We start from the raw sequence: 12,698 nt of genomic DNA, 5'->3' as shown, positions 1-12,698 counted from the left end.
AGCCTGCGCGTCCGGAGCCTGCGCTCCGCGGCAAGAGAGGCCACAGCAGTGAGAGGCCCCCGTACCGCCAAAAAACAAAAAAAAAAAATGAAGAGCTGATGGCAGTTGATAAGCATTTGGAAAATAATGGTAAGACTGCAATGGCTCACTTGCCTGGAAAAAACAGGTTTTCAACACTATTTGAAGACAGAACCAAAAGATGAGTTTCTGATTTTTATCTAAGTACTTAACTTCCTACCATTTCAGGAATTCTGAAGAAAGCACCTAGAAAATGTATAGTCATCATTAAAGTATTTGGAGATAATTATAAAATGTGTAGACTTTCCAGAGGTTTTGCTTCTTTTATCCTCTGGCTGCCCAACTTTTGAATGTTCTGCTACTTAGCACTTCCAATGAAGGTGGACAGTGAAAACAAAAATACATGAAAGGCAAGATGGCCAGTTCTGTTATATCAGCAGGTAAATACTTATTGGGAAAGACCTGGGAATTGTTATAATGTATTAGCAAAACTAAAGTTTTAAATACCAACAAACTAAGTTCAGTATAAGCCAACTGCAGATATAAGTCACATCTGCAAAAAACTCTAAAATGGAGGTGTGGCTCTTTTCCGCTTATCTCAGCACGAGGCACCATGAGCAGCAAAGTCTCCCGCAACACCCTCTACAAGGCAGTGCAGGAAGTCCTGCATGGGAACCAGTGAAAGTGCCAGAAGTTTTTGGAGACGGTGCAGCTTCAGATCAGCCTGAAGAACTATAACCCTCAGAAGGACAAACGCTTCTCAGGCACCGTCAGGCTTAAGTCCACTCCCCGCCCCAAGTTCTCTATATGTGTTCTGGGGCACCAGCAGCACTGTGTGATGAGGCCAAGGCGGTGGATATCCCCCATATGGACATGAAGGCACTAAAGAAACTCAACAAGAATAAGAAACTGGTCAGGAAGCTGCCCAAGAAGTATGATGCTTTTTTGGCTTCAGAGCCTCTGATCAAGCAGATCCCACAAATTCTGGGCCCTGGCCTGAATAAGGCTGGCAAATTCCCTTCCTTGCTGACCCATAATGAGAACATGGTGGCCAAAGTTGATTAAGTGAAGTCCACGATCAAGTTCCAGATGAAGAAGGTGTTGTGTCTGGCAGTGGCTGTTGGCCACGTGAAGATGACAAGTGATGAGCCTGTGTACAACATCCACTTAGCTGTCAACTTCCTGGTGTCATTGCTCAAGAAAAATTGGCAGAACGTCCGGACTTTGTACATTAAGAGCACCATGGGCAAGCCCCAGCGCCTATACTAAGGCACAGCTTAATAAACCATACTCCTACCACTAAAAAAAAATAAATAAAGTAAAATAGAGATGTGGTATCCAGATCCTGAGAAGAAAATATTCCTCTATATGCTGGACTGGCTTGCCAAAATCTGGACTAGTATATCCTGTCTGGGGCACCACCTTTTAAGAGGACCAGAAAAGGCCAACAAGGGTGTTGAGAATATGCAGAAACTATAATGTATTTTCAAAAGGTTGAAATCATTGGGAATTTCCTTTTTAATTTTTGTTTTTGTTTTAATTTAAACAAGCATTACTATAGCATTAAACATGAAAACCATCAAAAAGAAATCTCCACATTCAATTCATTAAATAATCAACAAAGATTTGTTGAAAAACTACTACAGGCCAGGCACTGTTCTAGGACAGACCAAAATCCCTGACTTCTTAGAGCTTGCATGCTAATGAAGAACACAGAAAATCAATACATAATTTCAGATACCTATAATCTTACCACTGACCATGACTTTTTATTCCTCTGAATTTCTACACACATGTGTATATATTTTTATAGGCTTTGGGGTTTTTTTCATAATTTAAAGCAGGTCTTTGCAATTTGGGTTCTACTCTTCATTTAACATTATTTTGAAAACATATTTTGCAAGTTGCTACATAGTATTTAATACGTGTTTTTCACTTTTAATGCCACAATTTACTTAATATTTCTCTACTCTTCAACACATGTTATGTCCAGCCTTTGCTATAAGTGCAACAAAGGACTAGGGTGGGAGTGATTTCCCTCTCAAGAGAAATTTGGGCAGGGTAGGCAGTGAGCTGTTAGGTTTGCAGAAGGACTTTTTTTTTTTTTGCGGGGGCGGGGGCGTGCTACACCACACAGCTTGCAGGATCTTAGTTCCCTGACCAGGGACTGAATCCGTGCCCTTTGCAGTGAGAGCATGGAGTCCTAACCACTGGACCACCAGGAAAGTCCCTGCAGGAGGACTTTAAAACTGACAGTAGGAACCCAGAACATTAGAACTAACATGCTTAAATAATAAGGAAACAGGCCATATCCAATCACTCCAGGCAAAATCTCAAGTAGAAAAGAGAATTCTTATTGAGGTGAGAGAGAGTAGAAGTACATGGGCTCTATTCAGGAACCCTGGCTGACTACTGGCAAGGAAGGAATCCTCTGGCACTATGTAATAGTGCACTACCAAGCCCGGAGAAACTTTTCTCAAATTCCTTGTAAGTCTTCTGTAAGAAATTAAAAGCATGAGGCTAACCTTTCGGAAACTTAATAGGAACTTCAGTGGTATCAGGAGAAGCAAACAGGACAATAAGGGCAGTTATAAGGTCAACACTGATAATCCCAAAGGCACCACTGAGGTCAGCTCTTGAGAAGATCACACAGGAACACCGGCTGCACATTAAGGCCACCAGGCAGTAAAGGTTTGTGCAGCACAGCCAATTGCAGCAGAACCAAAAACTCAACATCTACAGGACAGTCACGAGCCAGTGAACCAGAATTTGGAAGGATTTGGTGATAATCAGTCTCAAAATCAAAGACGATTTTCATTATCATTGCCTAGAAAATTTAAGATGTAGGGGTAGGAACTTCCTTCCCTGCTGGCGCAGTTAAGAATCCGCCTGCCACAGGAATAAAGACGCAGACACAGAGAATGGACTTGAGGACCCAGGGAGGGAGAAGGGTAAGCTGGGACGAAGTGCAAGAGTGGCATGGACATATATACACTACCAAATGTAAAACAGATAGCTAGTGGGAAGCAGCCGCATAGCACATGGAGATCAGCTTTGTGTCCACCTAGAGAGGCAGGATAGGGAGGGTGGGAGGGAGATGCAAGAGGGAGAAGATATGGGGATGTATGTATATGTATAACTGATTCACTTTGTTATACAGCAGAAACTAACACACCATTGTAAAGCAATTATACTCCAATAAAGATGTTAAAAAGAAGAAAAAAAAGAATCCACCTGCCAATGCAGGGGACATGGGTTGAATCCCTGGTCCGGGAAGATCCCACATGCCGCAGAGCAAATAAGCCCGTGAGCTGCAACTACTGATGACCCTGTGTTCTGGAGCCCGCGAGCCACAACTACTGAGCCCAAAGGCCACCGCTACTGAAGCCCACGCACCCTAGAGCCTGTGCTCTGCAACAAGAGAAGCCACCACAATAAGAAGCACGCGCACCACAACAAAGAATAGCCCCCGCTCGCCGCAACTAGATAAGGCCCGCGCGCAGCAACGAAGACCCAACACAGCCAAAAATAAATAAATAAATAAATTTCTTTTTTAAAAAATGATATGGGGTAGATTATGAAGATAATTTAAAGAATCACTTGAAGGTTGTCATGAAAGCAGATATAGACTATTCCATATATTCTAGAGCATCCTGGAATGGAAGTTTCTATAGAAGGTTTCACATCAGCATAAGGAATAACCTTCTGACCTCTAAAACTACCCAACAATGAAACAAGTTTCCTCATGAAGTGGTAAAGCTCCCTGTTACCAGATTTATTTAGCAAAAACTGATCAACTTTGTGGCTTCTATAAAGGAGAATCTGAATTTGACTGGGGTTTTTTGTGGTTGTTCTTTACGAAATATCTTTAATTGAGTTTTTGTTTTTATCAAAGTTATCCATGAACATAAAGAGTTGAATAAGTACAAAGGCTTATTACAAAAAACAATGGTCCTTGGGCTTCCCTGGTGGTGCAGTGGTTAAGAATCCGCCTGCCAATGCAGGGGACACGGGTTCGAGCCCTGGCCCAGGAAGATCCCACATGCCGCGGAGCAACAAGGCCTGTGCACCACAACTACTGAGCCTGCACTCTAGAGCCCGGGAGCCACAACTACTGAGGCCATGTGCCACAACTACTGAAGCTCACACACCTAGAGCCCATGCTCCACAACAAGAGAAGCCACCGCAATGAGACGCCCGCACACCACAACGAAGAATAGCCCCCGCTCGCTGCAACTAGAGAAAGCCCATGTGCAGCAACAAAGACCAACACAGCCAAAAATAAAATAAATAAAATAAATAAATTTATTTTTTTTAAAAAATGGTCCTCCACCCCAACAATTTCCCAACTCCAAGGGGCAAAAATTTTCAACTTTTGTGAATGAATCTTCTGCCATATACCTCAATATCACAATATGCTTTTTCCATTTCTTTTCTCCAGTTTTAGGCACTATTAACTTCCCATTATAGATTAGATTTACCTCTCCTTCCACTTCATATTTCCATACATGTGCACACTTCCCATCCCCCAGTCTTTCCAATATAATTATATAATTCTAATTAGATAAATACTCAACGTTCATATAGATCCTATTCAGAGCTGACCACGTAACACACTTATTAGAAAGCGTAGGGCAGGCTAACAAACTGATCTCAAAATATTAGCCTGGTGAGTGAATATTCAGGTCATTAGTTAAGCCAATTCTCTTCCAGAGTCATTCTAGGACTCAGGCTGACAGCAGTTCCACCATCTTGAGTACAAGGCTTCCAAGGTTGTCCCTGATGTTGGATCCCAGATAGCCAGGAGAGGCGGACAAAGAGGAACACATGAAGGACGTCAGGCCCATTTCCAGTCACATTCCACTAGAGAAAATTTAAGTCATTGTGGTCTCATCAAACTGCAAAGGAGACTGGGGGATTCTGACTAGCAATGCGCACCAAGGAGAGAGCAGATGTGAATAGACAGCGGTCTTTGCCACATATACCATGATTACTTTTCCTCAAAAAAAATTAGTGAAAAAAAAATTGCAACAGACCTTAGAAACAGTCAAGGAATGAAAAGATATAAGGGTAAATAAATCAATTAAGTAAATCTAAAGGAAAGTTAATGAACATTCCCCAAGAGAGAAAAATTAAAAGATGATTAATTCATTCAAGAAACACTGTGCTCTATTATGTACCATGCTCTGTGCTAAGTACTAGGGAAACAATAAAAAACATATAGACTAAAAATAAATAAATAAAACAAAACATCGACTAAATGCAACGTAGTATCCTCAAGTGCATCCAGAAACATAATAAGGACATTAATGGAAAAACTAATAAAATCCAAATAAAGTCTGCAGTTTACTTAATAGTACCAATGTTGGTTTCTCAGTTTTGACAAACATACCCTGGTAATGTAAGATGTTAACATTAGAGAAAACTGGATGAGGAGTAGCGAGAAACTCTATATAATCCTTGCAACTTCTCTATAAATCTAAAATTATTCCCCAAAACAGTTTATTTTAAAAAACTCAGTCATAATGATGAAGGCATTGAACTTCCTCTAAAAACTAAATATAGAATTACCATATTCAATGTGAATTATATCATTTAGAGAAGAGCTAACACCTATCCTTCTTAAACTCTTCCAAAAAATTGCAGAGAGAGGAATACCCGCAAAATCGTTCTACAAGGCCACTATAACCCTGATACCAAAACTAGACAAAGATATCACAAAAAAAGAAAATTAGAGACCAATGTCACTCATAAACATAAACGCAAAAATCCTCAACAAAATACTAGCAAACAGAATCCACAACACAGTAAAAGGATCATACACCATGATCAAGTGGGATTTATCCCAGGAATGCAAGGATTCTTCAATATACACAAATCAATCAATGTGATACACCATATTAACAAATTAACAAATAAAAACCATATGATCATATCTCAACAGATGCAGAAAAACCCTTGACAAAATTCAACACCCATTTATGATAAAAACTTTCCAGAAAATGGGCATAGAGGGAACCTACCTCAACATAATGAAGGTCATATATGACAAACCCACAGAAAACATCATTCTCCATGGTGAAAATCTAAAAGCATTTCCACTAAAATCAGGAACAAGACAAGGATGTCCACTCTCACCACTCTTATTAATCAACATAGTTTTGGAAGTCCTAGCCATGGCAATCGAGAAGAAAAACAAATAAAAGGAATACAAATTGGAAAAGAAGTAAAACTGTCACTGTTTGCAGATGACATGATACTATACAGAGAAAATTCTAAAGACGGCACCAGAAAACTACTAGAACTAATTAATTAATTTGGTAAGGTTTCAGGATACAAAACTGATGCACAGAAATCTCTTGCATTCCTATACACTAACAACGAAAAGATCAGAAAGAGAAATTAAGGAAACAATCCCATTTACTATTGCAACAAAAAGAATAAAATATCTAGGAATAAACCCACCTAAGGAGGCAAAAGACCTATACTCAGAAAACTATCAAACACTGATGAAAGAAATCAAAGATGACACAAACAGATGGAGAAATATACCATGTTCTTGGATTGTAAGAATCAATATTGTGAAAATGACTGTACTACCCAAAGCAATCTACAGATACAATGCAATCTCCACCAAATTACCAGTGGCATTCTCCACAGAATTAGAACAAAAAATTTTACAATTTATATGGAAACACAAAAGACCCCGAATAGCCAAAGCAATCTTGAGAAAGAAAAACAGAGCTGGAGGAATCAGGCTCCCCAACTTCAAACTATACTACAAAGCTACAGTAATCAAGACAGTACGGTACTGGCACCAAAACAGAAATATAGATCAATGGTACGAGATAGAAAGCCCAGAGATAAACCCACGCACACATGGGCACCTAATTTATGACAAAGGAGGCAAGAACATACAATGAAGAAAAGACAGCCTCTTCAATAAGTGGTGCTGGGTGCTTCCCTGGTGGCGCAGTGGTTGAGAGTCCGCTTGCCAATGCAGGGGACGCGCGTTCGTGCCCCGGTCCGGGGGGATCCCACATGCCGTGGGGTGGCTGGACCCATGAGCCATGGCCGCTCGGCCTGCACGTTCGGAGCCTGTGCTCCGCAGTGGGACGGGCCACACAGTGAGAGGCCCGCATACCGCCAAAAAAAAAAAAAAAAAAAAAAGTGGTGCTGGGAAAACTGGACAGCTACATGTAAAAGAATGAAATTAGAACACTCCCTAACACCATACATAAAAATAAACTCAAAATGGATTAAAGACCTAAATATAAGACCGGACACTATAAAACTCTTAGAGGAAAACATAGGAAGAACACTCTTTGACATAAATCACAGCAAGAGCTTTTTTGACCCACCTCCTAATGAAAATAAAAACAAAAATAAACAAACGGGACCTAATTAAACTTAAAAGCTCTTGCACAGCAAAGGAAACCATAAACAAGACAAAAAGACAACCCTCAGAATAGGAGAAAATATTTGCAAATGAAGCAACAGACAAAGGATTAATCTCCAAAATATACAAACAGCTCATGGAGCTCAACATCAAAAAAAACAACCCAATTAAAAAATAAGCAGAAGACCTAAATAGACATTTCACCAAAGAAGACATACACATGGCCAACAGGCACATGAAAAGATGCTCAACATCACTTATTAATAGGGAAATGCAAATCAAAACTACAATGAGGTATCACCTCACACCGGTCAGAATGGCCATCATCAAAAAAATATAGAGGGCTTCCCTGGTGGCGCAGTGGTTGAGAGTCCGCCTGCCAATGCAGGGGACACGGATTCATGCCCCGGTCCGGGAAGATCCCACATGCCGCAGAGCAGCTAGGCCCGTGAGCCATGGCTGCTGAGCCTGCGCGTCCGGAGCCTGTGCTCCACCACGGGAGAGGCCACAACAGTGAGAGGCCCACGTACCGCAAAAAAAAAAAAAAAAAAAAATACAAACAGGGCTTCCCTGATGGCATAGTGGTTAAGAATCCACCTTCAATGCAGGGGACACGTGTTTGGGCCCTAGTCCGGGAAGATCCCACATGCCGTGGAGCAACTAAGCCCGTGCACCACAACTACTGAGCCTGTGCTCTAGAGCCCACAAGCCACGACTACTGATCCCACGTGCCACAACTATTGAAGCCCGCGTGCCTAGAGCCCGTGCTCCGCAACAAGAGAAGCCACTGCGATGAGAAGCCGGCACATCACAGAGAGTAGCCCCCACTCGCCGCAACTAGGGAAAGTCCACGCGCAGCAACCAAGACCCAATGCAGCCAATAAATAAATAAATAAACTGAAAAAATATATATATATACACGAACAATAAATGCTGGAGAGGGTGTGGAGAAAAGGGAACCCTCTTGCACTGTTGGCTGGAATGTAAATTGATATAGCCACTGTGGAAAACGGTATGGAGGTTCCTTAAAAACCTAAAAACAGAACTACCATATGACCCAGCAATCCCACTACTGGTTATATACCCTGAAAAAAACATAATTCAAAAGGACACATGTACCCCAATGTTCACTGCAGCACTGTTTACAATAGCCAGGACATGGAAACAACCTAAATGTCCAACGACAGATGAATGGATAAAGAAGATGTGGTACATATATACAATGGAATATTACTCAGCCATAAAAATGAATGAAATTGGGTCATTTGTAGAGATATGGATGGACCTAGAGTGTGTCATACAGAGTGAAGTAAGCCAGAAAGAAAAAAACATATATCAAATTAATGCATATATGTGGAATCTAGAAAAATGGTACAGATGAACCTATTTGCAGGGCAGGAATAGAGACAAAGAAGTAGAGAATGGACATGTGGACACAGCGTGGGAAGGCAAGGGTGGGACGAATTGGGAGATTAGAATTGACATATATACACTACCATATGTAAAATATATAGCTAGTGGGAATATGCTATAAAGCACAGGAAGCTCAGCTCGTGCTCTGTGACGACCCAGATGGGTGGGATGGGGGTGGAGGGAGGTCCAAGAGGGAAGGGATATAGGTATACATATGGCTGATTCACTTCATTGTATAGCATAAACTAACACAACATTGTAAAGCAATTATACTCCAATTAAAAAAAGAAACTACAACAGAAAAAAATTAAAAACTTAGTCATAATGATGCAGCCATTGCAGTTCCTCAAAAAATTGAATACAAAATTACCATATGATCCAGCAATTCTACTTCTAGATATATACTCAAAAGAACTGAAAGCAGAGACTCGAAGAGATGTTTGTACATCCATGTTGATAGCAGCATTATTCACAATAGCCAAGAGCTAGAGACAACCCAAATGTCCATCAACAGATGAATGGATACACAAAAAATGTGGTATATACATATAATGGAATATTATTCAGCCTTAAAAAGAAAGGAAATTCTAAAACATGGTACAACAGAGATGAACCTTGAAGACATTAGGCTAAGTGAAATAAGCCAGTTCCACAAACACAAATATTTTGTATGATTTCACTTATGTGGGGTATCTGCAGTAGTCAAGTTAACAGAGACAGAAACAGAATGGTGTGCCAGGGACTAGGGCAAGAGGAGAATGATAAATTAGCATTTTATAGGTACAGAGTTTCAGCTTGGAGAGATGCAAACTCTGGAGATGGATGGTGGTGATGACTGCACAACAATGTGAAAATACTTAGTGCCAAAGAACTGTACACTTAAAAATGGTTAAAACAGTACATTTTATATTATACGTATTTTACTATAATTTTTTAAAAGAGTCAAATAAATACAGTAATAGAGGTTTGAATAGCACTTCTATCACCAGAAAAAGATGTAAAAAATTCTAACTTCCCTGAGACTATGACATCTAAAATGAGTTCTAAACAAGACAGTCATACTAGGGAAAGAAATGGAGGTGAGGGACAGTGAATAAAGGCAGAGGTACAGAAATCATGGCAGTCTAGAACAGGGGTCAGCAAACTACAACCCCCATAGGCCATGTCCTGCCATCTTTTTTTATATAGCCCACAAACTAAGAATGCTTTTTACATTCTTTAACGGTTGAAATAAAATTTTATGACATGCAAAAATTACATGAAATTCAAATTTTAGTGTCCATAAAGTTTCCCTGCACACAGCCATGATCATTCATTTACATACTGTCGATAGCTGCCTTCATGCTACCACAGCACAGGTGAGTAGTTGTTGACAAAAACAGTAAGGCCCACAAAGCTTAAAATATTTATTATCTGGCCCTTTACAGAAAAAGTCTACCAACCCCTGGTCTAGAGGCCTGCAAGTAGTACATGTAGTATGGATAGAACAAAGATGTGTACAAGGGAGACACATGGTAAATGAGATAAGCTGTAAGGTAGAGGGCTGTATGTACTAGGCTAAAGAATCTGAACTTGCCTCAACTTGATTCCATTTATTATGAGAAGCTACCAAAGAATTTTATTGAGAGTAATCTGATTAGATCCACCTTACGTAAAGACAATTATCTACTCATTTCTAAAGGTAGCTGAACTATTCATTTTATTTATTAAAAAACAAAACTTGCTAATAAAAAAAAAAAGCCTAGAAGCATACCAATAAGGTTAACAGTGGGAGTTAGCATATTTTTATTTCTTCTTTGTGCTTATCTATGTTTTTCATATCTTCTCAAATGAAAAGAAAACTGCTTTTATAATCCAAATCCCAAAATAAGTGCTTTTAAACTCATATTCATACACACACACAATTTCTTCTCTACGTTCTATACTCTTCTACCCTCCCCCCACCGCCCAACCCCCACAGCCTCAGTTAGGAGAAAATATGTCTAAGAAAACCTACACACAGCAAAACTATATCTATCACACTTGTAAAGACTAAATGGCATTCTACCTTTTCAAATTACCTATTTGCTTTACAGACGTGAAGGAATAAAATGTTGGAAAGCAATGTACTGGCAGGGCACTCTTTTCCTATACAGGGCTTTCAACACATCAAAGAGTCAAATCAGGGATTCCCTGGTGGTCCAGTGGCTAAGATTCCATGTTCCCAATGCAGGGGGCCCAGGTTCCATCCCTGGTCGGGGAACACATGCCGCAATTAAAGATCCCGCGTGCCGCAACTAAGACACAGCAAAGCCCAATAAATAAATAAATTAAAAAAAAAAAAAAAAGATTTACTAACTTAAAAAAAAATGTTTTTTAAGAGTCAAATCAATAGTATCTTTTTGAAACTAAAAATATTAAAGGACAAGTGAAAATGCAGAGCTTGCAAGTCAGGTCAAAATGTTGAAAACTGATGCAAGATAAGACTGCATATAGCTCTGAGAATATAATTATGGGCTTAAGAAATGCAAAGTCTTTGATTTATACCACAGTACTTTGCACTTACTGATATACTGTTTGTTAAGATTAAATTCCTTTTTAATGTTATGTTTCAGTTCCTTGACTAAATTGTCAGGGATTCGTGTGCAGGGAACCATGACTTTTACTTCTTTTGTGTGTCCCCCACAGCACCTCATACAGTGCCCATATATGGTGGGTGCTCAATACATGCTTACAATTGAATGACAAAATAATTAACCCTACTTGAGTTCACAGACTGAAACCCTCACACCTACAATACACACCATTAAGCCTCTCTCTGTGCAACAATTAAAAGGACATTTCTGGGCTGAGTACTGCTAATTCTACTGGATTTATTACATTAGGTTTCTCCTCTAGCAAAGAGCTCAAAGAACATGTGTAATGTTAAAATAAAATTCCTGACTCCTGAGAAGGTGGGTGGGCAAGTGGGCAAGTGGAGGAAAAATTTATTATATAATAGCTTGCCTCCAAAGAATAAGCATTATTCAACTCTAGAGATTAAACCATTCCTAAAATGTCTCTGAACTAAGACTCCTAACTGACATCATTTCATTAAACTTTGTACTGGCTAAATTCCATCACAATAAATATCATTAAAACCAACAACTCATAAAACCATAAAAAAAATCTAAATATCTCAGCTAATGATCCATATGATTGTATATTATAACATCTAGTATTATAAGATCTGGTTTTAGTTATTTACTCTCTTTCGCCAAAACAAAACTTCTAAACTTTTTCAAAGCATTAGATTGGGCATACCAAGCACTGGGGAAACAAATGAATCAAAATCAACCAACTTGGGGCTTCCCTGGTGGCGCAGTGATTAAGAATCCGCGTGCCAATACAGGGGACACGGGTTCAAGCTCTGGTCTGGGAAGATCCCACATGCCATAGAGCAACTAAGCCTGTGCGCCACAACTACTGAGACTGAGCTCTAAAGCCCGCGAGCCACAACTACTGAGCCCACGAGCCACAACTACTGAAGCCCATGCACCTAGAGCCCATGCTCCACAACAAGAGAAGCCACCTCAATGAGAAGCCTGCGCACCGCAACGAAGAATAACCCCTGCTCGCCGCAACTAAAGAAAGCCCACGCACAGCAATGAAGACCCAACGCAGCCAAAAATAAATTAATTTTAAAAATAAATAAATAAATGTCTTTCAAAGTTTAAAAAAAAATCAACCAACTTTATATTCTGCTATAAATTAAAGTACCAACAACAGAGCTGAGGAAGTACTGTGCATGGAAGAGCCAACTTCTATCTGTGGAAATCTGGGGAAATTATATAGCAAATTTAAGCTAGACATTGAAGACTGAGTAGGAGTTTGAGGCAATAAGCAGGAA

General features: G+C 39.8%; 1 protein-coding gene and 1 pseudogene across 3 annotated transcripts in view; one reads left to right on the top strand and one right to left on the bottom strand.

Moving 5' to 3' along the window:
* MGA (MAX dimerization protein MGA) overlaps positions 1-12,698 on the bottom strand; it is a 157,644-nt gene that overhangs the window by 138,839 nt on the left and 6,107 nt on the right. The gene's annotated exons all lie outside the window — the stretch shown is intronic.
* LOC137230218 (large ribosomal subunit protein uL1 pseudogene) lies at positions 632-1,342 on the top strand (annotated as a pseudogene).

The sequence above is a fragment of the Pseudorca crassidens genome, chromosome 1 (assembly GCF_039906515.1).
Source record: "Pseudorca crassidens isolate mPseCra1 chromosome 1, mPseCra1.hap1, whole genome shotgun sequence".
Taxonomy (NCBI): domain Eukaryota; kingdom Metazoa; phylum Chordata; class Mammalia; order Artiodactyla; family Delphinidae; genus Pseudorca; species Pseudorca crassidens.
The sequence above is the reverse complement of the archived record's forward strand: the minus strand, read 5'-3'. Positions and strand labels throughout refer to the sequence as shown.